General features: G+C 47.4%; 16 non-coding genes and 4 pseudogenes across 16 annotated transcripts; all 20 read left to right on the plus strand.

The window, feature by feature from the left end:
* The first annotated feature begins 118 nt into the window (after positions 1 to 118).
* Positions 119 to 245, plus strand: LOC142263568 (U2 spliceosomal RNA; annotated as a pseudogene).
* Positions 246 to 975: 730 nt separating this feature from the next.
* LOC142263535 (U2 spliceosomal RNA) lies at positions 976 to 1,168 on the plus strand. Its single transcript, XR_012730581.1, has one exon. It is a non-coding gene; the product is annotated as a U2 spliceosomal RNA (small nuclear RNA).
* Positions 1,169 to 2,490: 1,322 nt separating this feature from the next.
* LOC142263553 (U2 spliceosomal RNA) lies at positions 2,491 to 2,675 on the plus strand. The gene has a single exon (XR_012730597.1). It is a non-coding gene; the product is annotated as a U2 spliceosomal RNA (small nuclear RNA).
* Positions 2,676 to 3,792: 1,117 nt separating this feature from the next.
* LOC142263511 (U2 spliceosomal RNA) lies at positions 3,793 to 3,983 on the plus strand. Its single transcript, XR_012730560.1, has one exon. It is a non-coding gene; the product is annotated as a U2 spliceosomal RNA (small nuclear RNA).
* A 1,117-nt stretch (positions 3,984 to 5,100) lies between these two features.
* On the plus strand, positions 5,101 to 5,291 carry LOC142263512 (U2 spliceosomal RNA). Its single transcript, XR_012730561.1, has one exon. It is a non-coding gene; the product is annotated as a U2 spliceosomal RNA (small nuclear RNA).
* Positions 5,292 to 6,408: 1,117 nt separating this feature from the next.
* Positions 6,409 to 6,599, plus strand: LOC142263513 (U2 spliceosomal RNA). The gene has a single exon (XR_012730562.1). It is a non-coding gene; the product is annotated as a U2 spliceosomal RNA (small nuclear RNA).
* Positions 6,600 to 7,716: 1,117 nt separating this feature from the next.
* Positions 7,717 to 7,907, plus strand: LOC142263515 (U2 spliceosomal RNA). The gene has a single exon (XR_012730564.1). It is a non-coding gene; the product is annotated as a U2 spliceosomal RNA (small nuclear RNA).
* A 1,117-nt stretch (positions 7,908 to 9,024) lies between these two features.
* On the plus strand, positions 9,025 to 9,215 carry LOC142263524 (U2 spliceosomal RNA). The gene has a single exon (XR_012730572.1). It is a non-coding gene; the product is annotated as a U2 spliceosomal RNA (small nuclear RNA).
* Positions 9,216 to 11,134: 1,919 nt separating this feature from the next.
* Positions 11,135 to 11,328, plus strand: LOC142263537 (U2 spliceosomal RNA). The gene has a single exon (XR_012730583.1). It is a non-coding gene; the product is annotated as a U2 spliceosomal RNA (small nuclear RNA).
* Positions 11,329 to 12,445: 1,117 nt separating this feature from the next.
* LOC142263569 (U2 spliceosomal RNA) lies at positions 12,446 to 12,572 on the plus strand (annotated as a pseudogene).
* A 688-nt stretch (positions 12,573 to 13,260) lies between these two features.
* Positions 13,261 to 13,453, plus strand: LOC142263536 (U2 spliceosomal RNA). The gene has a single exon (XR_012730582.1). It is a non-coding gene; the product is annotated as a U2 spliceosomal RNA (small nuclear RNA).
* A 1,293-nt stretch (positions 13,454 to 14,746) lies between these two features.
* Positions 14,747 to 14,947, plus strand: LOC142263558 (U2 spliceosomal RNA; annotated as a pseudogene).
* A 1,293-nt stretch (positions 14,948 to 16,240) lies between these two features.
* On the plus strand, positions 16,241 to 16,451 carry LOC142263561 (U2 spliceosomal RNA; annotated as a pseudogene).
* Positions 16,452 to 17,568: 1,117 nt separating this feature from the next.
* Positions 17,569 to 17,759, plus strand: LOC142263516 (U2 spliceosomal RNA). The gene has a single exon (XR_012730565.1). It is a non-coding gene; the product is annotated as a U2 spliceosomal RNA (small nuclear RNA).
* A 1,117-nt stretch (positions 17,760 to 18,876) lies between these two features.
* LOC142263517 (U2 spliceosomal RNA) lies at positions 18,877 to 19,067 on the plus strand. The gene has a single exon (XR_012730566.1). It is a non-coding gene; the product is annotated as a U2 spliceosomal RNA (small nuclear RNA).
* Positions 19,068 to 20,184: 1,117 nt separating this feature from the next.
* LOC142263518 (U2 spliceosomal RNA) lies at positions 20,185 to 20,375 on the plus strand. Its single transcript, XR_012730567.1, has one exon. It is a non-coding gene; the product is annotated as a U2 spliceosomal RNA (small nuclear RNA).
* A 1,117-nt stretch (positions 20,376 to 21,492) lies between these two features.
* On the plus strand, positions 21,493 to 21,683 carry LOC142263520 (U2 spliceosomal RNA). Its single transcript, XR_012730568.1, has one exon. It is a non-coding gene; the product is annotated as a U2 spliceosomal RNA (small nuclear RNA).
* Positions 21,684 to 22,800: 1,117 nt separating this feature from the next.
* Positions 22,801 to 22,991, plus strand: LOC142263521 (U2 spliceosomal RNA). The gene has a single exon (XR_012730569.1). It is a non-coding gene; the product is annotated as a U2 spliceosomal RNA (small nuclear RNA).
* Positions 22,992 to 24,108: 1,117 nt separating this feature from the next.
* Positions 24,109 to 24,299, plus strand: LOC142263522 (U2 spliceosomal RNA). The gene has a single exon (XR_012730570.1). It is a non-coding gene; the product is annotated as a U2 spliceosomal RNA (small nuclear RNA).
* Positions 24,300 to 25,416: 1,117 nt separating this feature from the next.
* On the plus strand, positions 25,417 to 25,606 carry LOC142263532 (U2 spliceosomal RNA). The gene has a single exon (XR_012730579.1). It is a non-coding gene; the product is annotated as a U2 spliceosomal RNA (small nuclear RNA).
* The last annotated feature ends 303 nt before the right edge of the window (positions 25,607 to 25,909 follow it).

Raw genomic sequence — 25,909 nt, forward strand, 5'->3', positions numbered from 1 at the left:
TGGCTTGGGTGACAAAATGTCTTGTGTAGGCGTGGGTTTGTCTCCCTCTCGCTCTCTCTCCCTAAGATGTGTCCGGCATAGGCCAGGGTGCCACTCGAGGCCCAAACCAATTCTGGTTATCGCTTCTCGGCCTTTTGGCTAAGATCAAGTGTAGTATCTGTGAGGCTCGGCAGATGCAATGCACACTGGAAGGTTGCGCTTGCTAGTACTCTGGATGTATAGTATATTCATCTAGAGGAAAACATGGCCCTACCAGGATCGAGGCTATTAGACTGAGTAAGTGTGGGGGCTATGGTGCAATGTTCCCCAGGACTGACGACCCTGGAGTGAGTCTGAGCTTGCTGGCTTGGGACCCCGGCGAGCCTTGGGCTCTGTAGCACACCGTACCTTGCCCTTTCATACTTTCTGAGCATATTGCTCTATCCCGGCCTTCTGGCTAGGAAGGGAAATTTTTATAATCATGGTCGGAGGTCCGTTCAGCTTTGGGCTGAGAAACCAACACCCGGTTGGAGGTCCGGGTCAGCTTCGGCTGAGAAACCAACACCCGGTTGGAGGTCCGGGTCAGCTTCGGCTGAGAAACCAACACCCGGTTGGAGGTCCGGGTCAGCTTCGGCTGAGAAACCAACACCCGGTTGGAGGTCCGGGTCAGCTTCGGCTGAGAAACCAACACCCGGTTGGAGGTCCGGTTAGCCTTGGGCTGAGAAACCAACACCGGTTGACGGTCCGGGCAGTTTCGGCTGTGAAACCAACAACTAGTAGCTCTCTACTCCACTTGGGTAAGATGCCTGGGTGGACGCTGGGAGCAACGACAAGGCTCAACCAGGCTTCGGCTTGGGGGAGCACCGAAGATCCCTGACCCTTGCTGTTGCCTTCTGGCTCGGAGGGACGGGGTTGATTTTTGGGGACCCTCTCCTCACGGAAAGGTCCACACGAATCCTAGCCTTTGCACTGTTTTTGGTGTGACTTCGGTCATGCATTTTTTGCGGTGCTTTGGAAAGCTTCATTAAATCAAAAATCTGTTCTTATCAGTTTAATATCTGATACGTCCCCTATCTGGGGACCATATATTAAATGGATTTTTAGAACAGGGAGATGGAAAAAGAGCTTGCTCTGTCCACTCCACGCATTGACCTGGTATTGCAGTACCTCCAGGAACGGTGCACCCCTTCTTAACCCAGTTTCCAAAAGCAGAACTCGATTCACCTGATTCATATTAGCCCGATTAGCGAATTGAAATGAATTTTTATCTAACACACTTTTTACTTGCTTTATTCATCCAAATAGCAAACTCATCACCACTCAACTTCACCAACTCTGCTATGTCCCGTGCAGTATCTTGTTGTCAGTCTAATCTAGATCATGTGTAATTGAATGGAATAGATCCCTTTTGGACAAAGTGGAGTCAGATGCTGCAGTGACCACAGGTGTGAGAGGATCTACAATTGGCATCTGGTGTTATCTCTCTGCTTCCACTCCAAATAAAGTTACCTGTTGTTACCTGAACGTCAAATACTAAGAATGGGCGGCCTATGAAAGAATTAGTACTTTCATTAAGTATACTAAACCGGCTAATTGGGAATAGACAAACTGTAAAAAGCCCTCTGAGAAAGCCCCTCTCTAACCTTTGTTAGTAAGCTTTTCTGTAGCCTGCCTGTTGATGTATTTTCGGTTTGAACAGTGCACAACATGAAGAGACGGAACACTGGCGGCTTGTCACAATGCCCCCCGATGACATCACAATAGCGCTGCTGCCTAGAAAACAAGCTGCGCAGAAGAAGTTGTTCTTTGGGTGGGAGGGTGGGCTAGTGGAAGGAGGGGGCAATCTCTTTTTTTCCCGGGTGGTAGGGGGATGACAGGAGAAGGGAAGCGGGTGGTGAGAAAGGTACAGAGGGCAGGGTTTGGGGGCTGGGAAGGAAAGGGAAAAGATTAGGGTTTGGGGATGATGAAAGGGCTTTCTACGGGTAAGGATGGCAAAGGGTGGCAGTGACGGAAAGTCAGGCAACCTGTCCTGTCCGTCTTTTTGTATCGTGAATTGGAAAGACTGCAAGGGGGAGGGGAGTTGCTTGCGCCCTAAAGGAGGAGTTATTCAGATTCATTGCAGTGGGCGGCGGCTGCAAAACGCACCATTCTTCTTGTTTTTGCTCTGCAAAGCAGCCTTTTCAAGGGTTGGCTTGGGTGACAAAATGTCTTGTGTAGGCGTGGGTTTGTCTCCCTCTCGCTCTCTCTCCCTAAGATGTGTCCGGCATAGGCCAGGGTGCCACTCGAGGCCCAAACCAATTCTGGTTATCGCTTCTCGGCCTTTTGGCTAAGATCAAGTGTAGTCCCTTCATTGGGTTTGCCTTGGTCTTGGCTGGGAGGGGCCCGGGCTTGCACAACCGCCGGCCTCGGGGATTGTTGCGCCTTTTGGTGCTTACGTCCCCTTATGGCTGGTGGTTCCTGGGCTCGGGAGGCGATCACCTGCGGCACTGCGCTTTTGTGTGGTGGCCGATGACCGTTTTCTGAAATTTGCGGATGAAATCTCATCTGTTCTTATCAGTTTAATATCTGATACGTCCCCTATCTGGGGACCATATATTAAATGGATTTTTAGAACAGGGAGATGGAAAAAGAGCTTGCTCTGTCCACTCCACGCATTGACCTGGTATTGCAGTACCTCCAGGAACGGTGCACCCCTTCTTAACCCAGTTTCCAAAAGCAGAACTCGATTCACCTGATTCATATTAGCCCGATTAGCGAATTGAAATGAATTTTTATCTAACACACTTTTTACTTGCTTTATTCATCCAAATAGCAAACTCATCACCACTCAACTTCACCAACTCTGCTATGTCCCGTGCAGTATCTTGTTGTCAGTCTAATCTAGATCATGTGTAATTGAATGGAATAGATCCCTTTTGGACAAAGTGGAGTCAGATGCTGCAGTGACCACAGGTGTGAGAGGATCTACAATTGGCATCTGGTGTTATCTCTCTGCTTCCACTCCAAATAAAGTTACCTGTTGTTACCTGAACGTCAAATACTAAGAATGGGCGGCCTATGAAAGAATTAGTACTTTCATTAAGTATACTAAACCGGCTAATTGGGAATAGACAAACTGTAAAAAGCCCTCTGAGAAAGCCCCTCTCTAACCTTTGTTAGTAAGCTTTTCTGTAGCCTGCCTGTTGATGTATTTTCGGTTTGAACAGTGCACAACATGAAGAGACGGAACACTGGCGGCTTGTCACAATGCCCCCCGATGACATCACAATAGCGCTGCTGCCTAGAAAACAAGCTGCGCAGAAGAAGTTGTTCTTTGGGTGGGAGGGTGGGCTAGTGGAAGGAGGGGGCAATCTCTTTTTTTCCCGGGTGGTAGGGGGATGACAGGAGAAGGGAAGCGGGTGGTGAGAAAGGTACAGAGGGCAGGGTTTGGGGGCTGGGAAGGAAAGGGAAAAGATTAGGGTTTGGGGATGATGAAAGGGCTTTCTACGGGTAAGGATGGCAAAGGGTGGCAGTGACGGAAAGTCAGGCAACCTGTCCTGTCCGTCTTTTTGTATCGTGAATTGGAAAGACTGCAAGGGGGAGGGGAGTTGCTTGCGCCCTAAAGGAGGAGTTATTCAGATTCATTGCAGTGGGCGGCGGCTGCAAAACGCACCATTCTTCTTGTTTTTGCTCTGCAAAGCAGCCTTTTCAAGGGTTGGCTTGGGTGACAAAATGTCTTGTGTAGGCGTGGGTTTGTCTCCCTCTCGCTCTCTCTCCCTAAGATGTGTCCGGCATAGGCCAGGGTGCCACTCGAGGCCCAAACCAATTCTGGTTATCGCTTCTCGGCCTTTTGGCTAAGATCAAGTGTAGTATCTGTTCTTATCAGTTTAATATCTGATACGTCCCCTATCTGGGGACCATATATTAAATGGATTTTTAGAACAGGGAGATGGAAAAAGAGCTTGCTCTGTCCACTCCACGCATTGACCTGGTATTGCAGTACCTCCAGGAACGGTGCACCCCTTCTTAACCCAGTTTCCAAAAGCAGAACTCGATTCACCTGATTCATATTAGCCCGATTAGCGAATTGAAATGAATTTTTATCTAACACACTTTTTACTTGCTTTATTCATCCAAATAGCAAACTCATCACCACTCAACTTCACCAACTCTGCTATGTCCCGTGCAGTATCTTGTTGTCAGTCTAATCTAGATCATGTGTAATTGAATGGAATAGATCCCTTTTGGACAAAGTGGAGTCAGATGCTGCAGTGACCACAGGTGTGAGAGGATCTACAATTGGCATCTGGTGTTATCTCTCTGCTTCCACTCCAAATAAAGTTACCTGTTGTTACCTGAACGTCAAATACTAAGAATGGGCGGCCTATGAAAGAATTAGTACTTTCATTAAGTATACTAAACCGGCTAATTGGGAATAGACAAACTGTAAAAAGCCCTCTGAGAAAGCCCCTCTCTAACCTTTGTTAGTAAGCTTTTCTGTAGCCTGCCTGTTGATGTATTTTCGGTTTGAACAGTGCACAACATGAAGAGACGGAACACTGGCGGCTTGTCACAATGCCCCCCGATGACATCACAATAGCGCTGCTGCCTAGAAAACAAGCTGCGCAGAAGAAGTTGTTCTTTGGGTGGGAGGGTGGGCTAGTGGAAGGAGGGGGCAATCTCTTTTTTTCCCGGGTGGTAGGGGGATGACAGGAGAAGGGAAGCGGGTGGTGAGAAAGGTACAGAGGGCAGGGTTTGGGGGCTGGGAAGGAAAGGGAAAAGATTAGGGTTTGGGGATGATGAAAGGGCTTTCTACGGGTAAGGATGGCAAAGGGTGGCAGTGACGGAAAGTCAGGCAACCTGTCCTGTCCGTCTTTTTGTATCGTGAATTGGAAAGACTGCAAGGGGGAGGGGAGTTGCTTGCGCCCTAAAGGAGGAGTTATTCAGATTCATTGCAGTGGGCGGCGGCTGCAAAACGCACCATTCTTCTTGTTTTTGCTCTGCAAAGCAGCCTTTTCAAGGGTTGGCTTGGGTGACAAAATGTCTTGTGTAGGCGTGGGTTTGTCTCCCTCTCGCTCTCTCTCCCTAAGATGTGTCCGGCATAGGCCAGGGTGCCACTCGAGGCCCAAACCAATTCTGGTTATCGCTTCTCGGCCTTTTGGCTAAGATCAAGTGTAGTATCTGTTCTTATCAGTTTAATATCTGATACGTCCCCTATCTGGGGACCATATATTAAATGGATTTTTAGAACAGGGAGATGGAAAAAGAGCTTGCTCTGTCCACTCCACGCATTGACCTGGTATTGCAGTACCTCCAGGAACGGTGCACCCCTTCTTAACCCAGTTTCCAAAAGCAGAACTCGATTCACCTGATTCATATTAGCCCGATTAGCGAATTGAAATGAATTTTTATCTAACACACTTTTTACTTGCTTTATTCATCCAAATAGCAAACTCATCACCACTCAACTTCACCAACTCTGCTATGTCCCGTGCAGTATCTTGTTGTCAGTCTAATCTAGATCATGTGTAATTGAATGGAATAGATCCCTTTTGGACAAAGTGGAGTCAGATGCTGCAGTGACCACAGGTGTGAGAGGATCTACAATTGGCATCTGGTGTTATCTCTCTGCTTCCACTCCAAATAAAGTTACCTGTTGTTACCTGAACGTCAAATACTAAGAATGGGCGGCCTATGAAAGAATTAGTACTTTCATTAAGTATACTAAACCGGCTAATTGGGAATAGACAAACTGTAAAAAGCCCTCTGAGAAAGCCCCTCTCTAACCTTTGTTAGTAAGCTTTTCTGTAGCCTGCCTGTTGATGTATTTTCGGTTTGAACAGTGCACAACATGAAGAGACGGAACACTGGCGGCTTGTCACAATGCCCCCCGATGACATCACAATAGCGCTGCTGCCTAGAAAACAAGCTGCGCAGAAGAAGTTGTTCTTTGGGTGGGAGGGTGGGCTAGTGGAAGGAGGGGGCAATCTCTTTTTTTCCCGGGTGGTAGGGGGATGACAGGAGAAGGGAAGCGGGTGGTGAGAAAGGTACAGAGGGCAGGGTTTGGGGGCTGGGAAGGAAAGGGAAAAGATTAGGGTTTGGGGATGATGAAAGGGCTTTCTACGGGTAAGGATGGCAAAGGGTGGCAGTGACGGAAAGTCAGGCAACCTGTCCTGTCCGTCTTTTTGTATCGTGAATTGGAAAGACTGCAAGGGGGAGGGGAGTTGCTTGCGCCCTAAAGGAGGAGTTATTCAGATTCATTGCAGTGGGCGGCGGCTGCAAAACGCACCATTCTTCTTGTTTTTGCTCTGCAAAGCAGCCTTTTCAAGGGTTGGCTTGGGTGACAAAATGTCTTGTGTAGGCGTGGGTTTGTCTCCCTCTCGCTCTCTCTCCCTAAGATGTGTCCGGCATAGGCCAGGGTGCCACTCGAGGCCCAAACCAATTCTGGTTATCGCTTCTCGGCCTTTTGGCTAAGATCAAGTGTAGTATCTGTTCTTATCAGTTTAATATCTGATACGTCCCCTATCTGGGGACCATATATTAAATGGATTTTTAGAACAGGGAGATGGAAAAAGAGCTTGCTCTGTCCACTCCACGCATTGACCTGGTATTGCAGTACCTCCAGGAACGGTGCACCCCTTCTTAACCCAGTTTCCAAAAGCAGAACTCGATTCACCTGATTCATATTAGCCCGATTAGCGAATTGAAATGAATTTTTATCTAACACACTTTTTACTTGCTTTATTCATCCAAATAGCAAACTCATCACCACTCAACTTCACCAACTCTGCTATGTCCCGTGCAGTATCTTGTTGTCAGTCTAATCTAGATCATGTGTAATTGAATGGAATAGATCCCTTTTGGACAAAGTGGAGTCAGATGCTGCAGTGACCACAGGTGTGAGAGGATCTACAATTGGCATCTGGTGTTATCTCTCTGCTTCCACTCCAAATAAAGTTACCTGTTGTTACCTGAACGTCAAATACTAAGAATGGGCGGCCTATGAAAGAATTAGTACTTTCATTAAGTATACTAAACCGGCTAATTGGGAATAGACAAACTGTAAAAAGCCCTCTGAGAAAGCCCCTCTCTAACCTTTGTTAGTAAGCTTTTCTGTAGCCTGCCTGTTGATGTATTTTCGGTTTGAACAGTGCACAACATGAAGAGACGGAACACTGGCGGCTTGTCACAATGCCCCCCGATGACATCACAATAGCGCTGCTGCCTAGAAAACAAGCTGCGCAGAAGAAGTTGTTCTTTGGGTGGGAGGGTGGGCTAGTGGAAGGAGGGGGCAATCTCTTTTTTTCCCGGGTGGTAGGGGGATGACAGGAGAAGGGAAGCGGGTGGTGAGAAAGGTACAGAGGGCAGGGTTTGGGGGCTGGGAAGGAAAGGGAAAAGATTAGGGTTTGGGGATGATGAAAGGGCTTTCTACGGGTAAGGATGGCAAAGGGTGGCAGTGACGGAAAGTCAGGCAACCTGTCCTGTCCGTCTTTTTGTATCGTGAATTGGAAAGACTGCAAGGGGGAGGGGAGTTGCTTGCGCCCTAAAGGAGGAGTTATTCAGATTCATTGCAGTGGGCGGCGGCTGCAAAACGCACCATTCTTCTTGTTTTTGCTCTGCAAAGCAGCCTTTTCAAGGGTTGGCTTGGGTGACAAAATGTCTTGTGTAGGCGTGGGTTTGTCTCCCTCTCGCTCTCTCTCCCTAAGATGTGTCCGGCATAGGCCAGGGTGCCACTCGAGGCCCAAACCAATTCTGGTTATCGCTTCTCGGCCTTTTGGCTAAGATCAAGTGTAGTATCTGTTCTTATCAGTTTAATATCTGATACGTCCCCTATCTGGGGACCATATATTAAATGGATTTTTAGAACAGGGAGATGGAAAAAGAGCTTGCTCTGTCCACTCCACGCATTGACCTGGTATTGCAGTACCTCCAGGAACGGTGCACCCCTTCTTAACCCAGTTTCCAAAAGCAGAACTCGATTCACCTGATTCATATTAGCCCGATTAGCGAATTGAAATGAATTTTTATCTAACACACTTTTTACTTGCTTTATTCATCCAAATAGCAAACTCATCACCACTCAACTTCACCAACTCTGCTATGTCCCGTGCAGTATCTTGTTGTCAGTCTAATCTAGATCATGTGTAATTGAATGGAATAGATCCCTTTTGGACAAAGTGGAGTCAGATGCTGCAGTGACCACAGGTGTGAGAGGATCTACAATTGGCATCTGGTGTTATCTCTCTGCTTCCACTCCAAATAAAGTTACCTGTTGTTACCTGAACGTCAAATACTAAGAATGGGCGGCCTATGAAAGAATTAGTACTTTCATTAAGTATACTAAACCGGCTAATTGGGAATAGACAAACTGTAAAAAGCCCTCTGAGAAAGCCCCTCTCTAACCTTTGTTAGTAAGCTTTTCTGTAGCCTGCCTGTTGATGTATTTTCGGTTTGAACAGTGCACAACATGAAGAGACGGAACACTGGCGGCTTGTCACAATGCCCCCCGATGACATCACAATAGCGCTGCTGCCTAGAAAACAAGCTGCGCAGAAGAAGTTGTTCTTTGGGTGGGAGGGTGGGCTAGTGGAAGGAGGGGGCAATCTCTTTTTTTCCCGGGTGGTAGGGGGATGACAGGAGAAGGGAAGCGGGTGGTGAGAAAGGTACAGAGGGCAGGGTTTGGGGGCTGGGAAGGAAAGGGAAAAGATTAGGGTTTGGGGATGATGAAAGGGCTTTCTACGGGTAAGGATGGCAAAGGGTGGCAGTGACGGAAAGTCAGGCAACCTGTCCTGTCCGTCTTTTTGTATCGTGAATTGGAAAGACTGCAAGGGGGAGGGGAGTTGCTTGCGCCCTAAAGGAGGAGTTATTCAGATTCATTGCAGTGGGCGGCGGCTGCAAAACGCACCATTCTTCTTGTTTTTGCTCTGCAAAGCAGCCTTTTCAAGGGTTGGCTTGGGTGACAAAATGTCTTGTGTAGGCGTGGGTTTGTCTCCCTCTCGCTCTCTCTCCCTAAGATGTGTCCGGCATAGGCCAGGGTGCCACTCGAGGCCCAAACCAATTCTGGTTATCGCTTCTCGGCCTTTTGGCTAAGATCAAGTGTAGTATCTGTTCTTATCAGTTTAATATCTGATACGTCCCCTATCTGGGGACCATATATTAAATGGATTTTTAGAACAGGGAGATGGAAAAAGAGCTTGCTCTGTCCACTCCATGCATTGACCTGGTATTGCAGTACCTCCAGGAACGGTGCACCCCTTCTTAACCCAGTTTCCAAAAGCAGAACTCGATTCACCTGATTCATATTAGCCCGATTAGCGAATTGAAATGAATTTTTATCTAACACACTTTTTACTTGCTTTATTCATCCAAATAGCAAACTCATCACCACTCAACTTCACCAACTCTGCTATGTCCCGTGCAGTATCTTGTTGTCAGTCTAATCTAGATCATGTGTAATTGAATGGAATAGATCCCTTTTGGACAAAGTGGAGTCAGATGCTGCAGTGACCACAGGTGTGAGAGGATCTACAATTGGCATCTGGTGTTATCTCTCTGCTTCCACTCCAAATAAAGTTACCTGTTGTTACCTGAACGGCAAATACTAAGAATGGGCGGCCTATGAAAGAATTAGTACTTTCATTAAGTATACTAAACCGGCTAATTGGGAATAGACAAACTGTAAAAAGCCCTCTGAGAAAGCCCCTCTCTAACCTTTGTTAGTAAGCTTTTCTGTAGCCTGCCTGTTGATGTATTTTCGGTTTGAACAGTGCACAACATGAAGAGACGGAACACTGGCGGCTTGTCACAATGCCCCCCGATGACATCACAATAGCGCTGCTGCCTAGAAAACAAGCTGCGCAGAAGAAGTTGTTCTTTGGGTGGGAGGGTGGGCTAGTGGAAGGAGGGGGCAATCTCTTTTTTTCCCGGGTGGTAGGGGGATGACAGGAGAAGGGAAGCGGGTGGTGAGAAAGGTACAGAGGGCAGGGTTTGGGGGCTGGGAAGGAAAGGGAAAAGATTAGGGTTTGGGGATGATGAAAGGGCTTTCTACGGGTAAGGATGGCAAAGGGTGGCAGTGACGGAAAGTCAGGCAACCTGTCCTGTCCGTCTTTTTGTATCGTGAATTGGAAAGACTGCAAGGGGGAGGGGAGTTGCTTGCGCCCTAAAGGAGGAGTTATTCAGATTCATTGCAGTGGGCGGCAGCTGCAAAACGCACCATTCTTCTTGTTTTTGCTCTGCAAAGCAGCCTTTTCAAGGGTTGGCTTGGGTGACAAAATGTCTTGTGTAGGCGTGGGTTTGTCTCCCTCTCGCTCTCTCTCCCTAAGATGTGTCCGGCATAGGCCAGGGTGCCACTCGAGGCCCAAACCAATTCTGGTTATCGCTTCTCGGCCTTTTGGCTAAGATCAAGTGTAGTGTTGTTCGAAGAGGTGGTTTAAGCTCCAGGCCACCTTAGTACAATGATACAATGCACACTGGAAGGTTGCGCTTGCTAGTACTCTGGGTGGATAGTATATTCATCAAGAGGAAAACATGGCCCTACCAGGATCGAGGCTATTAGACTGAGTAAGGGTGGGGGGCTATGGTACAACGTGCCCCAGGACTGACGACCCTGGAGTGAGTCTGAGCTTGCTGGCTTGGGACCCCGGCAAGCCTTGGGCTCTGTAGCACACCGTACCTTGCCTTTTCATACTTTTTGAGCATATTACCCTATCCTGGCCTTCTGGCTAGGAAGGGAAATTTTTATAATCCCGGTCGGAGGTCTGGTCAGCTTTGGGCTGAGAAACCAACACCCGGTTGGAGGTCCGGGTCAGCTTCGGCTGAGAAACCAACACCCGGTTGGAGGTCTGGGTCAGCTTCGGCTGAGAAACCAACACCCGGTTGGAGGTCCGGTTAGCCTTGGGCTGAGAAACCAACACCGGTTGACGGTCCGGGCAGTTTCGGCTGCGAAACCAACAACTAGTAGCTCTCTACTCCACTTGGGTAAGATGCCTGGGTGGACGCTGGGAGCAACAACAAGGCTCAACCAGGCTTCGGCTTGGGGGAGCACCGAAGATCCCTGACCCTTGCTGTGGCCTTCTGGCTCGGAGGGACGGGGTTGATTTTTGGGGACCCTCTCCTCACGGTGGGGTCCACACGAATCCTAGCCTTTGCACTGTTTTTGGTGTGACTTCGGTCATGCATTTTTTGTGGTGCTTTGGAAAGCTTCATTAAATCAAAAAATCTGTTCTTATCAGTTTAATATCTGATACGTCCCCTATCTGGGGACCATATATTAAATGGATTTTTAGAACAGGGAGATGGAAAAAGAGCTTGCTCTGTCCACTCCACGCATTGACCTGGTATTGCAGTACCTCCAGGAACGGTGCACCCCTTCTTAACCCAGTTTCCAAAAGCAGAACTCGATTCACCTGATTCATATTAGCCCGATTAGCGAATTGAAATGAATTTTTATCTAACACACTTTTTACTTGCTTTATTCATCCAAATAGCAAACTCATCACCACTCAACTTCACCAACTCTGCTATGTCCCGTGCAGTATCTTGTTGTCAGTCTAATCTAGATCATGTGTAATTGAATGGAATAGATCCCTTTTGGACAAAGTGGAGTCAGATGCTGCAGTGACCACAGGTGTGAGAGGATCTACAATTGGCATCTGGTGTTATCTCTCTGCTTCCACTCCAAATAAAGTTACCTGTTGTTACCTGAACGTCAAATACTAAGAATGGGCGGCCTATGAAAGAATTAGTACTTTCATTAAGTATACTAAACCGGCTAATTGGGAATAGACAAACTGTAAAAAGCCCTCTGAGAAAGCCCCTCTCTAACCTTTGTTAGTAAGCTTTTCTGTAGCCTGCCTGTTGATGTATTTTCGGTTTGAACAGTGCACAACATGAAGAGACGGAACACTGGCGGCTTGTCACAATGCCCCCCGATGACATCACAATAGCGCTGCTGCCTAGAAAACAAGCTGCGCAGAAGAAGTTGTTCTTTGGGTGGGAGGGTGGGCTAGTGGAAGGAGGGGGCAATCTCTTTTTTTCCCGGGTGGTAGGGGGATGACAGGAGAAGGGAAGCGGGTGGTGAGAAAGGTACAGAGGGCAGGGTTTGGGGGCTGGGAAGGAAAGGGAAAAGATTAGGGTTTGGGGATGATGAAAGGGCTTTCTACGGGTAAGGATGGCAAAGGGTGGCAGTGACGGAAAGTCAGGCAACCTGTCCTGTCCGTCTTTTTGTATCGTGAATTGGAAAGACTGCAAGGGGGAGGGGAGTTGCTTGCGCCCTAAAGGAGGAGTTATTCAGATTCATTGCAGTGGGCGGCGGCTGCAAAACGCACCATTCTTCTTGTTTTTGCTCTGCAAAGCAGCCTTTTCAAGGGTTGGCTTGGGTGACAAAATGTCTTGTGTAGGCGTGGGTTTGTCTCCCTCTCGCTCTCTCTCCCTAAGATGTGTCCGGCATAGGCCAGGGTGCCACTCGAGGCCCAAACCAATTCTGGTTATCGCTTCTCGGCCTTTTGGCTAAGATCAAGTGTAGAATCTGTGAGGCTCGGCAGATGCAATGCACACTGGAAGGTTGCGCTTGCTAGTACTCTTGATGTATAGTATATTCATCTAGAGGAAAACATGGCCCTACCAGGATCGAGGCTATTAGACTGAGTAAGTGTGGGGGCTATGGTGCAATGTGCCCCAGGACTGACGACCCTGGAGTGAGTCTGAGCTTGCTGGCTTGGGACCCCGGCGAGCCTTGGGCTCTGTAGCACACCGTACCTTGCCCTTTCATACTTTCTGAGCATATTGCTCTATCCCGGCCTTCTGGCTAGGAAGGGAAATTTTTATAATCATGGTCGGAGGTCCGTTCAGCTTTGGGCTGAGAAACCAACACCCGGTTGGAGGTCCGGGTCAGCTTCGGCTGAGAAACCAACACCCGGTTGGAGGTCTGGGTCAGCTTCGGCTGAGAAACCAACACCCGGTTGGAGGTCCGGGTCAGCTTCGGCTGAGAAACCAACACCCGGTTGGAGGTCCGGTTAGCCTTGGGCTGAGAAACCAACACCGGTTGACGGTCCGGGCAGTTTCGGCTGCGAAACCAACAACTAGTAGCTCTCTACTCCACTTGGGTAAGATGCCTGGGTGGACGCTGGGAGCAACGACAAGGCTCAACCAGGCTTCGGCTTGGAGGAGCACCGAAGATCCCTGACCCTTGCTGTGGCCTTCTGGCTCGGAGGGACGGGGTTGATTTTTGGGGACCCTCTCCTCACGGAGGGGTCCACACGAATCCTAGCCTTTGCACTGTTTTTGGTGTGACTTCGGTCATGCATTTTTTGCGGTGCTTTGGAAAGCTTCATTAAATCAAAAATCTGTTCTTATCAGTTTAATATCTGATACGTCCCCTATCTGGGGACCATATATTAAATGGATTTTTAGAACAGGGAGATGGAAAAAGAGCTTGCTCTGTCCACTCCACGCATTGACCTGGTATTGCAGTACCTCCAGGAACGGTGCACCCCTTCTTAACCCAGTTTCCAAAAGCAGAACTCGATTCACCTGATTCATATTAGCCCGATTAGCGAATTGAAATGAATTTTTATCTAACACACTTTTTACTTGCTTTATTCATCCAAATAGCAAACTCATCACCACTCAACTTCACCAACTCTGCTATGTCCCGTGCAGTATCTTGTTGTCAGTCTAATCTAGATCATGTGTAATTGAATGGAATAGATCCCTTTTGGACAAAGTGGAGTCAGATGCTGCAGTGACCACAGGTGTGAGAGGATCTACAATTGGCATCTGGTGTTATCTCTCTGCTTCCACTCCAAATAAAGTTACCTGTTGTTACCTGAACGTCAAATACTAAGAATGGGCGGCCTATGAAAGAATTAGTACTTTCATTAAGTATACTAAACCGGCTAATTGGGAATAGACAAACTGTAAAAAGCCCTCTGAGAAAGCCCCTCTCTAACCTTTGTTAGTAAGCTTTTCTGTAGCCTGCCTGTTGATGTATTTTCGGTTTGAACAGTGCACAACATGAAGAGACGGAACACTGGCGGCTTGTCACAATGCCCCCCGATGACATCACAATAGCGCTGCTGCCTAGAAAACAAGCTGCGCAGAAGAAGTTGTTCTTTGGGTGGGAGGGTGGGCTAGTGGAAGGAGGGGGCAATCTCTTTTTTTCCCGGGTGGTAGGGGGATGACAGGAGAAGGGAAGCGGGTGGTGAGAAAGGTACAGAGGGCAGGGTTTGGGGGCTGGGAAGGAAAGGGAAAAGATTAGGGTTTGGGGATGATGAAAGGGCTTTCTACGGGTAAGGATGGCAAAGGGTGGCAGTGACGGAAAGTCAGGCAACCTGTCCTGTCCGTCTTTTTGTATCGTGAATTGGAAAGACTGCAAGGGGGAGGGGAGTTGCTTGCGCCCTAAAGGAGGAGTTATTCAGATTCATTGCAGTAGGCGGCGGCTGCAAAACGCACCATTCTTCTTGTTTTTGCTCTGCAAAGCAGCCTTTTCAAGGGTTGGCTTGGGTGACAAAATGTCTTGTGTAGGCGTGGGTTTGTCTCCCTCTCGCTCTCTCTCCCTAAGATGTGTCCGGCATAGGCCAGGGTGCCACTCGAGGCCCAAACCAATTCTGGTTATCGCTTCCCGGCCTTTTGGCTAAGATCAAGTGTAGTTTGGGAGGGTACTACCTTGGTTGGTGCTGAAAGGTGCCAGGGTATTGCACAACTGCTGGCCTTGGGGGAGTGTGCATCGTAGGATGTCATAGCCCTCTTGTGACGGACAGTTACCTGGGCAACGAGAGGCGGTCACTTTATTATTTTCATACTCATCCTTCAAAAAAAAAAAAAAAAAAAAAAAAAATCTGTTCTTATCAGTTTAATATCTGATACGTCCCCTATCTGGGGACCATATATTAAATGGATTTTTAGAACAGGGAGATGGAAAAAGAGCTTGCTCTGTCCACTCCACGCATTGACCTGGTATTGCAGTACCTCCAGGAACGGTGCACCCCTTCTTAACCCAGTTTCCAAAAGCAGAACTCGATTCACCTGATTCATATTAGCCCGATTAGCGAATTGAAATGAATTTTTATCTAACACACTTTTTACTTGCTTTATTCATCCAAATAGCAAACTCATCACCACTCAACTTCACCAACTCTGCTATGTCCCGTGCAGTATCTTGTTGTCAGTCTAATCTAGATCATGTGTAATTGAATGGAATAGATCCCTTTTGGACAAAGTGGAGTCAGATGCTGCAGTGACCACAGGTGTGAGAGGATCTACAATTGGCATCTGGTGTTATCTCTCTGCTTCCACTCCAAATAAAGTTACCTGTTGTTACCTGAACGTCAAATACTAAGAATGGGCGGCCTATGAAAGAATTAGTACTTTCATTAAGTATACTAAACCGGCTAATTGGGAATAGACAAACTGTAAAAAGCCCTCTGAGAAAGCCCCTCTCTAACCTTTGTTAGTAAGCTTTTCTGTAGCCTGCCTGTTGATGTATTTTCGGTTTGAACAGTGCACAACATGAAGAGACGGAACACTGGCGGCTTGTCACAATGCCCCCCGATGACATCACAATAGCGCTGCTGCCTAGAAAACAAGCTGCGCAGAAGAAGTTGTTCTTTGGGTGGGAGGGTGGGCTAGTGGAAGGAGGGGGCAATCTCTTTTTTTCCCGGGTGGTAGGGGGATGACAGGAGAAGGGAAGCGGGTGGTGAGAAAGGTACAGAGGGCAGGGTTTGGGGGCTGGGAAGGAAAGGGAAAAGATTAGGGTTTGGGGATGATGAAAGGGCTTTCTACGGGTAAGGATGGCAAAGGGTGGCAGTGACGGAAAGTCAGGCAACCTGTCCTGTCCGTCTTTTTGTATCGTGAATTGGAAAGACTGCAAGGGGGAGGGGAGTTGCTTGCGCCCTAAAGGAGGAGTTATTCAGATTCATTGCAGTGGGCGGCGGCTGCAAAACGCACCATTCTTCTTGTTTTTGCTCTGCAAAGCAGCCTTTTCAAGGGTTGGCTTGGGTGACAAAATGTCTTGTGTAGGCGTGGGTTTGTCTCCCTCTCGCTCTCTCTCCCTAAGATGTGTCCGGCATAGGCCAGGGTGCCACTCGAGGCCCAAACCAATTCTGGTTATCGCTTCTCGGCCTTTTGGCTAAGATCAAGTGTAGTTTGGGAGGGTACTATCTTGGTTGGTGCTGAAAGGTGCCAGGGTATTGCACAACTGCTGGCCTTGGGGGAGTGTGCATCGTAGGATGTCATAGCCCTCTTGTGACGGACAGTTACCTGGGCAACGAGAGGCGGTCACTTTATTATTTTCAAACTCATCCTTCAAAAAAAAAAAAAAAAAAAAAAAAAAAAAAAAAAAATCTGTTCTTATCAGTTTAATATCTGATACGTCCCCTATCTGGGGACCATATATTAAATGGATTTTTAGAACAGGGAGATGGAAAAAGAGCTTGCTCTGTCCACTCCACGCATTGACCTGGTATTGCAGTACCTCCAGGAACGGTGCACCCCTTCTTAACCCAGTTTCCAAAAGCAGAACTCGATTCACCTGATTCATATTAGCCCGATTAGCGAATTGAAATGAATTTTTATCTAACACACTTTTTACTTGCTTTATTCATCCAAATAGCAAACTCATCACCACTCAACTTCACCAACTCTGCTATGTCCCGTGCAGTATCTTGTTGTCAGTCTAATCTAGATCATGTGTAATTGAATGGAATAGATCCCTTTTGGACAAAGTGGAGTCAGATGCTGCAGTGACCACAGGTGTGAGAGGATCTACAATTGGCATCTGGTGTTATCTCTCTGCTTCCACTCCAAATAAAGTTACCTGTTGTTACCTGAACGTCAAATACTAAGAATGGGCGGCCTATGAAAGAATTAGTACTTTCATTAAGTATACTAAACCGGCTAATTGGGAATAGACAAACTGTAAAAAGCCCTCTGAGAAAGCCCCTCTCTAACCTTTGTTAGTAAGCTTTTCTGTAGCCTGCCTGTTGATGTATTTTCGGTTTGAACAGTGCACAACATGAAGAGACGGAACACTGGCGGCTTGTCACAATGCCCCCCGATGACATCACAATAGCGCTGCTGCCTAGAAAACAAGCTGCGCAGAAGAAGTTGTTCTTTGGGTGGGAGGGTGGGCTAGTGGAAGGAGGGGGCAATCTCTTTTTTTCCCGGGTGGTAGGGGGATGACAGGAGAAGGGAAGCGGGTGGTGAGAAAGGTACAGAGGGCAGGGTTTGGGGGCTGGGAAGGAAAGGGAAAAGATTAGGGTTTGGGGATGATGAAAGGGCTTTCTACGGGTAAGGATGGCAAAGGGTGGCAGTGACGGAAAGTCAGGCAACCTGTCCTGTCCGTCTTTTTGTATCGTGAATTGGAAAGACTGCAAGGGGGAGGGGAGTTGCTTGCGCCCTAAAGGAGGAGTTATTCAGATTCATTGCAGTGGGCGGCGGCTGCAAAACGCACCATTCTTCTTGTTTTTGCTCTGCAAAGCAGCCTTTTCAAGGGTTGGCTTGGGTGACAAAATGTCTTGTGTAGGCGTGGGTTTGTCTCCCTCTCGCTCTCTCTCCCTAAGATGTGTCCGGCATAGGCCAGGGTGCCACTCGAGGCCCAAACCAATTCTGGTTATCGCTTCTCGGCCTTTTGGCTAAGATCAAGTGTAGTATCTGTTCTTATCAGTTTAATATCTGATACGTCCCCTATCTGGGGACCATATATTAAATGGATTTTTAGAACAGGGAGATGGAAAAAGAGCTTGCTCTGTCCACTCCACGCATTGACCTGGTATTGCAGTACCTCCAGGAACGGTGCACCCCTTCTTAACCCAGTTTCCAAAAGCAGAACTCGATTCACCTGATTCATATTAGCCCGATTAGCGAATTGAAATGAATTTTTATCTAACACACTTTTTACTTGCTTTATTCATCCAAATAGCAAACTCATCACCACTCAACTTCACCAACTCTGCTATGTCCCGTGCAGTATCTTGTTGTCAGTCTAATCTAGATCATGTGTAATTGAATGGAATAGATCCCTTTTGGACAAAGTGGAGTCAGATGCTGCAGTGACCACAGGTGTGAGAGGATCTACAATTGGCATCTGGTGTTATCTCTCTGCTTCCACTCCAAATAAAGTTACCTGTTGTTACCTGAACGTCAAATACTAAGAATGGGCGGCCTATGAAAGAATTAGTACTTTCATTAAGTATACTAAACCGGCTAATTGGGAATAGACAAACTGTAAAAAGCCCTCTGAGAAAGCCCCTCTCTAACCTTTGTTAGTAAGCTTTTCTGTAGCCTGCCTGTTGATGTATTTTCGGTTTGAACAGTGCACAACATGAAGAGACGGAACACTGGCGGCTTGTCACAATGCCCCCCGATGACATCACAATAGCGCTGCTGCCTAGAAAACAAGCTGCGCAGAAGAAGTTGTTCTTTGGGTGGGAGGGTGGGCTAGTGGAAGGAGGGGGCAATCTCTTTTTTTCCCGGGTGGTAGGGGGATGACAGGAGAAGGGAAGCGGGTGGTGAGAAAGGTACAGAGGGCAGGGTTTGGGGGCTGGGAAGGAAAGGGAAAAGATTAGGGTTTGGGGATGATGAAAGGGCTTTCTACGGGTAAGGATGGCAAAGGGTGGCAGTGACGGAAAGTCAGGCAACCTGTCCTGTCCGTCTTTTTGTATCGTGAATTGGAAAGACTGCAAGGGGGAGGGGAGTTGCTTGCGCCCTAAAGGAGGAGTTATTCAGATTCATTGCAGTGGGCGGCGGCTGCAAAACGCACCATTCTTCTTGTTTTTGCTCTGCAAAGCAGCCTTTTCAAGGGTTGGCTTGGGTGACAAAATGTCTTGTGTAGGCGTGGGTTTGTCTCCCTCTCGCTCTCTCTCCCTAAGATGTGTCCGGCATAGGCCAGGGTGCCACTCGAGGCCCAAACCAATTCTGGTTATCGCTTCTCGGCCTTTTGGCTAAGATCAAGTGTAGTATCTGTTCTTATCAGTTTAATATCTGATACGTCCCCTATCTGGGGACCATATATTAAATGGATTTTTAGAACAGGGAGATGGAAAAAGAGCTTGCTCTGTCCACTCCACGCATTGACCTGGTATTGCAGTACCTCCAGGAACGGTGCACCCCTTCTTAACCCAGTTTCCAAAAGCAGAACTCGATTCACCTGATTCATATTAGCCCGATTAGCGAATTGAAATGAATTTTTATCTAACACACTTTTTACTTGCTTTATTCATCCAAATAGCAAACTCATCACCACTCAACTTCACCAACTCTGCTATGTCCCGTGCAGTATCTTGTTGTCAGTCTAATCTAGATCATGTGTAATTGAATGGAATAGATCCCTTTTGGACAAAGTGGAGTCAGATGCTGCAGTGACCACAGGTGTGAGAGGATCTACAATTGGCATCTGGTGTTATCTCTCTGCTTCCACTCCAAATAAAGTTACCTGTTGTTACCTGAACGTCAAATACTAAGAATGGGCGGCCTATGAAAGAATTAGTACTTTCATTAAGTATACTAAACCGGCTAATTGGGAATAGACAAACTGTAAAAAGCCCTCTGAGAAAGCCCCTCTCTAACCTTTGTTAGTAAGCTTTTCTGTAGCCTGCCTGTTGATGTATTTTCGGTTTGAACAGTGCACAACATGAAGAGACGGAACACTGGCGGCTTGTCACAATGCCCCCCGATGACATCACAATAGCGCTGCTGCCTAGAAAACAAGCTGCGCAGAAGAAGTTGTTCTTTGGGTGGGAGGGTGGGCTAGTGGAAGGAGGGGGCAATCTCTTTTTTTCCCGGGTGGTAGGGGGATGACAGGAGAAGGGAAGCGGGTGGTGAGAAAGGTACAGAGGGCAGGGTTTGGGGGCTGGGAAGGAAAGGGAAAAGATTAGGGTTTGGGGATGATGAAAGGGCTTTCTACGGGTAAGGATGGCAAAGGGTGGCAGTGACGGAAAGTCAGGCAACCTGTCCTGTCCGTCTTTTTGTATCGTGAATTGGAAAGACTGCAAGGGGGAGGGGAGTTGCTTGCGCCCTAAAGGAGGAGTTATTCAGATTCATTGCAGTGGGCGGCGGCTGCAAAACGCACCATTCTTCTTGTTTTTGCTCTGCAAAGCAGCCTTTTCAAGGGTTGGCTTGGGTGACAAAATGTCTTGTGTAGGCGTGGGTTTGTCTCCCTCTCGCTCTCTCTCCCTAAGATGTGTCCGGCATAGGCCAGGGTGCCACTCGAGGCCCAAACCAATTCTGGTTATCGCTTCTCGGCCTTTTGGCTAAGATCAAGTGTAGTATCTGTTCTTATCAGTTTAATATCTGATACGTCCCCTATCTGGGGACCATATATTAAATGGATTTTTAGAACAGGGAGATGGAAAAAGAGCTTGCTCTGTCCACTCCACGCATTGACCTGGTATTGCAGTACCTCCAGGAACGGTGCACCCCTTCTTAACCCAGTTTCCAAAAGCAGAACTCGATTCACCTGATTCATATTAGCCCGATTAGCGAATTGAAATGAATTTTTATCTAACACACTTTTTACTTGCTTTATTCATCCAAATAGCAAACTCATCACCACTCAACTTCACCAACTCTGCTATGTCCCGTGCAGTATCTTGTTGTCAGTCTAATCTAGATCATGTGTAATTGAATGGAATAGATCCCTTTTGGACAAAGTGGAGTCAGATGCTGCAGTGACCACAGGTGTGAGAGGATCTACAATTGGCATCTGGTGTTATCTCTCTGCTTCCACTCCAAATAAAGTTACCTGTTGTTACCTGAACGTCAAATACTAAGAATGGGCGGCCTATGAAAGAATTAGTACTTTCATTAAGTATACTAAACCGGCTAATTGGGAATAGACAAACTGTAAAAAGCCCTCTGAGAAAGCCCCTCTCTAACCTTTGTTAGTAAGCTTTTCTGTAGCCTGCCTGTTGATGTATTTTCGGTTTGAACAGTGCACAACATGAAGAGACGGAACACTGGCGGCTTGTCACAATGCCCCCCGATGACATCACAATAGCGCTGCTGCCTAGAAAACAAGCTGCGCAGAAGAAGTTGTTCTTTGGGTGGGAGGGTGGGCTAGTGGAAGGAGGGGGCAATCTCTTTTTTTCCCGGGTGGTAGGGGGATGACAGGAGAAGGGAAGCGGGTGGTGAGAAAGGTACAGAGGGCAGGGTTTGGGGGCTGGGAAGGAAAGGGAAAAGATTAGGGTTTGGGGATGATGAAAGGGCTTTCTACGGGTAAGGATGGCAAAGGGTGGCAGTGACGGAAAGTCAGGCAACCTGTCCTGTCCGTCTTTTTGTATCGTGAATTGGAAAGACTGCAAGGGGGAGGGGAGTTGCTTGCGCCCTAAAGGAGGAGTTATTCAGATTCATTGCAGTGGGCGGCGGCTGCAAAACGCACCATTCTTCTTGTTTTTGCTCTGCAAAGCAGCCTTTTCAAGGGTTGGCTTGGGTGACAAAATGTCTTGTGTAGGCGTGGGTTTGTCTCCCTCTCGCTCTCTCTCCCTAAGATGTGTCCGGCATAGGCCAGGGTGCCACTCGAGGCCCAAACCAATTCTGGTTATCGCTTCTCGGCCTTTTGGCTAAGATCAAGTGTAGTATCTGTTCTTATCAGTTTAATATCTGATACGTCCCCTATCTGGGGACCATATATTAAATGGATTTTTAGAACAGGGAGATGGAAAAAGAGCTTGCTCTGTCCACTCCACGCATTGACCTGGTATTGCAGTACCTCCAGGAACGGTGCACCCCTTCTTAACCCAGTTTCCAAAAGCAGAACTCGATTCACCTGATTCATATTAGCCCGATTAGCGAATTGAAATGAATTTTTATCTAACACACTTTTTACTTGCTTTATTCATCCAAATAGCAAACTCATCACCACTCAACTTCACCAACTCTGCTATGTCCCGTGCAGTATCTTGTTGTCAGTCTAATCTAGATCATGTGTAATTGAATGGAATAGATCCCTTTTGGACAAAGTGGAGTCAGATGCTGCAGTGACCACAGGTGTGAGAGGATCTACAATTGGCATCTGGTGTTATCTCTCTGCTTCCACTCCAAATAAAGTTACCTGTTGTTACCTGAACGTCAAATACTAAGAATGGGCGGCCTATGAAAGAATTAGTACTTTCATTAAGTATACTAAACCGGCTAATTGGGAATAGACAAACTGTAAAAAGCCCTCTGAGAAAGCCCCTCTCTAACCTTTGTTAGTAAGCTTTTCTGTAGCCTGCCTGTTGATGTATTTTCGGTTTGAACAGTGCACAACATGAAGAGACGGAACACTGGCGGCTTGTCACAATGCCCCCCGATGACATCACAATAGCGCTGCTGCCTAGAAAACAAGCTGCGCAGAAGAAGTTGTTCTTTGGGTGGGAGGGTGGGCTAGTGGAAGGAGGGGGCAATCTCTTTTTTTCCCGGGTGGTAGGGGGATGACAGGAGAAGGGAAGCGGGTGGTGAGAAAGGTACAGAGGGCAGGGTTTGGGGGCTGGGAAGGAAAGGGAAAAGATTAGGGTTTGGGGATGATGAAAGGGCTTTCTACGGGTAAGGATGGCAAAGGGTGGCAGTGACGGAAAGTCAGGCAACCTGTCCTGTCCGTCTTTTTGTATCGTGAATTGGAAAGACTGCAAGGGGGAGGGGAGTTGCTTGCGCCCTAAAGGAGGAGTTATTCAGATTCATTGCAGTGGGCGGCGGCTGCAAAACGCACCATTCTTCTTGTTTTTGCTCTGCAAAGCAGCCTTTTCAAGGGTTGGCTTGGGTGACAAAATGTCTTGTGTAGGCGTGGGTTTGTCTCCCTCTCGCTCTCTCTCCCTAAGATGTGTCCGGCATAGGCCAGGGTGCCACTCGAGGCCCAAACCAATTCTGGTTATCGCTTCTCGGCCTTTTGGCTAAGATCAAGTGTAGTATCTGTTCTTATCAGTTTAATATCTGATACGTCCCCTATCTGGGGACCATATATTAAATGGATTTTTAGAACAGGGAGATGGAAAAAGAGCTTGCTCTGTCCACTCCACGCATTGACCTGGTATTGCAGTACCTCCAGGAACGGTGCACCCCTTCTTAACCCAGTTTCCAAAAGCAGAACTCGATTCACCTGATTCATATTAGCCCGATTAGCGAATTGAAATGAATTTTTATCTAACACACTTTTTACTTGCTTTATTCATCCAAATAGCAAACTCATCACCACTCAACTTCACCAACTCTGCTATGTCCCGTGCAGTATCTTGTTGTCAGTCTAATCTAGATCATGTGTAATTGAATGGAATAGATCCCTTTTGGACAAAGTGGAGTCAGATGCTGCAGTGACCACAGGTGTGAGAGGATCTACAATTGGCATCTGGTGTTATCTCTCTGCTTCCACTCCAAATAAAGTTACCTGTTGTTACCTGAACGTCAAATACTAAGAATGGGCGGCCTATGAAAGAATTAGTACTTTCATTAAGTATACTAAACCGGCTAATTGGGAATAGACAAACTGTAAAAAGCCCTCTGAGAAAGCCCCTCTCTAACCTTTGTTAGTAAGCTTTTCTGTAGCCTGCCTGTTGATGTATTTTCGGTTTGAACAGTGCACAACATGAAGAGACGGAACACTGGCGGCTTGTCACAATGCCCCCCGATGACATCACAATAGCGCTGCTGCCTAGAAAACAAGCTGCGCAGAAGAAGTTGTTCTTTGGGTGGGAGGGTGGGCTAGTGGAAGGAGGGGGCAATCTCTTTTTTTCCCGGGTGGTAGGGGGATGACAGGAGAAGGGAAGCGGGTGGTGAGAAAGGTACAGAGGGCAGGGTTTGGGGGCTGGGAAGGAAAGGGAAAAGATTAGGGTTTGGGGATGATGAAAGGGCTTTCTACGGGTAAGGATGGCAAAGGGTGGCAGTGACGGAAAGTCAGGCAACCTGTCCTGTCCGTCTTTTTGTATCGTGAATTGGAAAGACTGCAAGGGGGAGGGGAGTTGCTTGCGCCCTAAAGGAGGAGTTATTCAGATTCATTGCAGTGGGCGGCGGCTGCAAAACGCACCATTCTTCTTGTTTTTGCTCTGCAAAGCAGCCTTTTCAAGGGTTGGCTTGGGTGACAAAATGTCTTGTGTAGGCGTGGGTTTGTCTCCCTCTCGCTCTCTCTCCCTAAGATGTGTCCGGCATAGGCCAGGGTGCCACTCGAGGCCCAAACCAATTCTGGTTATCGCTTCTCGGCCTTTTGGCTAAGATCAAGTGTAGTATCTGTTCTTATCAGTTTAATATCTGATACGTCCCCTATCTGGGGACCATATATTAAATGGATTTTTAGAACAGGGAGATGGAAAAAGAGCTTGCTCTGTCCACTCCACGCATTGACCTGGTATTGCAGTACCTCCAGGAACGGTGCACCCCTTCTTAACCCAGTTTCCAAAAGCAGAACTCGATTCACCTGATTCATATTAGCCCGATTAGCGAATTGAAATGAATTTTTATCTAACACACTTTTTACTTGCTTTATTCATCCAAATAGCAAACTCATCACCACTCAACTTCACCAACTCTGCTATGTCCCGTGCAGTATCTTGTTGTCAGTCTAATCTAGATCATGTGTAATTGAATGGAATAGATCCCTTTTGGACAAAGTGGAGTCAGATGCTGCAGTGACCACAGGTGTGAGAGGATCTACAATTGGCATCTGGTGTTATCTCTCTGCTTCCACTCCAAATAAAGTTACCTGTTGTTACCTGAACGTCAAATACTAAGAATGGGCGGCCTATGAAAGAATTAGTACTTTCATTAAGTATACTAAACCGGCTAATTGGGAATAGACAAACTGTAAAAAGCCCTCTGAGAAAGCCCCTCTCTAACCTTTGTTAGTAAGCTTTTCTGTAGCCTGCCTGTTGATGTATTTTCGGTTTGAACAGTGCACAACATGAAGAGACGGAACACTGGCGGCTTGTCACAATGCCCCCCGATGACATCACAATAGCGCTGCTGCCTAGAAAACAAGCTGCGCAGAAGAAGTTGTTCTTTGGGTGGGAGGGTGGGCTAGTGGAAGGAGGGGGCAATCTCTTTTTTTCCCGGGTGGTAGGGGGATGACAGGAGAAGGGAAGCGGGTGGTGAGAAAGGTACAGAGGGCAGGGTTTGGGGGCTGGGAAGGAAAGGGAAAAGATTAGGGTTTGGGGATGATGAAAGGGCTTTCTACGGGTAAGGATGGCAAAGGGTGGCAGTGACGGAAAGTCAGGCAACCTGTCCTGTCCGTCTTTTTGTATCGTGAATTGGAAAGACTGCAAGGGGGAGGGGAGTTGCTTGCGCCCTAAAGGAGGAGTTATTCAGATTCATTGCAGTGGGCGGCGGCTGCAAAACGCACCATTCTTCTTGTTTTTGCTCTGCAAACCAGCCTTTTCAAGGGTTGGCTTGGGTGACAAAATGTCTTGTGTAGGCGTGGGTTTGTCTCCCTCTCGCTCTCTCTCCCTAAGATGTGTCCGGCATAGGCCAGGGTGCCACTCGAGGCCCAAACCAATTCTGGTTATCGCTTCTCGGCCTTTTGGCTAAGATCAAGTGTAGTATCTGTTCTTATCAGTTTAATATCTGATACGTCCCCTATCTGGGGACCATATATTAAATGGATTTTTAGAACAGGAGATGGAAAAAGAGCTTGCTCTGTCCACTCCACGCATTGACCTGGTATTGCAGTACCTCCAGGAACGGTGCACCCCTTCTTAACCCAGTATCCAAAAGCAGAACTCGATTCACCTGATTCATATTAGCCCGATTAGCGAATTGAAATGAATTTTTATCTAACACACTTTTTACTTGCTTTATTCATCCAAATAGCAAACTCATCACCACTCAACTTCACCAACTCTGCTATGTCCCGTGCAGTATCTTGTTGTCAGTCTAATCTAGATCATGTGTAATTGAATGGAATAGATCCCTTTTGGACAAAGTGGAGTCAGATGCTGCAGTGACCACAGGTGTGAGAGGATCTACAATTGGCATCTGGTGTTATCTCTCTGCTTCC

Source organism: Anomaloglossus baeobatrachus, unplaced genomic scaffold, assembly GCF_048569485.1.
Source record: "Anomaloglossus baeobatrachus isolate aAnoBae1 unplaced genomic scaffold, aAnoBae1.hap1 Scaffold_2590, whole genome shotgun sequence".
Taxonomy (NCBI): Eukaryota; Metazoa; Chordata; class Amphibia; order Anura; family Aromobatidae; genus Anomaloglossus; species Anomaloglossus baeobatrachus.